Raw genomic sequence first — 1,777 nt, forward strand, 5'->3', positions numbered from 1 at the left:
TAAAACCCTCCTACTTTATAGTAATTTGGAATACATAATGGTATTACATACCATCAAATGTATATATAGTTAATAACCGCTTGTTAAGTCTTTTTATTATAGTTTAATATATGATATGAGACAAAAAGAAGAAATGGCAAGATAATTTGTGTATACCAATGGAGGAAATAAATCAAAAATGTGGAAAACAAGACAGAGATTCTCTACAATGACACTGTAGACCAATTGAAAGGGATGTAGCGCAGCTTGGTAGCGCGTTTGTTTTGGGTACAAAATGTCACAGGTTCAAATCCTGTCATCCCTACCTATTACTTATCTTCTGAACAGTAACGAGGAATCAATTGAGATCCATAAAAATGGAACATACATATACCGAATCAATCTTTTTTTTTNTTTCAATTGGAACCCCGCGACGAGTCCAAGTTTGACGGAAGTTGAATCCTGTTTTATTCTTTCTCTTTTCTAACTTATTCTAAGTCTAAAAACTCTAAAAAAAAAAGAAGGGGAAGGGGATTAGTCACAGATATTTGATTGTTTTTCTAATATTTTTCACCGCTTCCCAAGTCAATAACTAGAATGAAAAAAATGGGAATACCACGCATCCGGGAATAAACGATTGATCTCGATTAATAGACCCGCTAAAGCCCCGAACCATATAGTATCGGTCTATCGACATAATGCAATATGACACTCACCATCATATAACATGCTTAATAGGGAAAATATCAAACATATTTTAAGGGGTTAGATAATTGGGGTATGGGTTGAGGATAGAAAATGGTGGGCATGGATGAGGGGTTAGTGGAGAAAAGTGGGGAAGGATTTTTTTTTTTTAATGTAATTTCTTTTTGCCATATTTATTTATTTGGTCTATTACATGTATGTCTTGTCAACTGTGCAAGAATGTTTTGCCTTTACCTGAAATAGAAGTAGCATGTGGCTTGATTATTTTAAAGAAATACTCTGTAAACATGAATGAGACCTATCCTTTTAGTCTATATTTCTTTAGGCGGCTATCCTAAATGGGTAATTGGATGTGTATTTACTGTTCTACATACGACTCACACATGTGAGTATGAGCCCACCAGTTGGCCCTTTCTCTCGGGCAAGCCTTCTCTAGAGCTGCTAATGTCAAACACCAGTTAGGAATAGCGACCGTCGTAGCATTATGATAAACATAATGATCATTTTCCTGTCTCATAATGTACATGTACGTACCGTCGTAATAAGGGAATATTCACTGATGCATGAACACACAATGATGCATGAGGTCCTAACATTTTCATTTATTATCTAAAACAAACCTATTTTGTTTTCCTTCATATTATATCATTATCATAACTTTCCATGCAAATTTCGGAGTTGTGCATCATGTCGACACATTTTGTCGTAATTCATATCATGCATTTTGTTATATCATGCATATATCATATCATGTAATATATCGTCAAATGTGTTACACCATAACATTTTATCATATCATTAGTACATCACATCATAACACATGTCATAATATTCACGTATCATCTAATAGTCACATCGTATCACGAACATGATATATTTGGAAGATATTTGGTAAAGATTTGATAGAAATATATTTATTAGATTATATCTTGTAGGTTTAAATCTTTGGAAGTTATATTTATTAAATTGAAACCATATATATACCCCATTAGTCCGTGCTCTCAAAATGTACTTTCTTCCTTCTCTGTATTCTATATTGTTGTACATACTTGGAGTCGTCAATAAAACCTTTAGCCAATATTCCTCTTTGTAT

The 1,777-nt window shown here is 33.3% G+C and overlaps 1 non-coding gene across 1 annotated transcript; it reads left to right on the top strand.

The window, feature by feature from the left end:
• The first annotated feature begins 230 nt into the window (after positions 1-230).
• On the top strand, positions 231-304 carry TRNAP-UGG. The gene has a single exon. It is a non-coding gene; the product is annotated as a tRNA-Pro (tRNA).
• The last annotated feature ends 1,473 nt before the right edge of the window (positions 305-1,777 follow it).

The sequence above is a fragment of the Cucurbita maxima genome, unplaced genomic scaffold, assembly GCF_002738345.1.
Source record: "Cucurbita maxima cultivar Rimu unplaced genomic scaffold, Cmax_1.0 Cma_Scf00064, whole genome shotgun sequence".
Taxonomy (NCBI): Eukaryota; Viridiplantae; Streptophyta; class Magnoliopsida; order Cucurbitales; family Cucurbitaceae; genus Cucurbita; species Cucurbita maxima.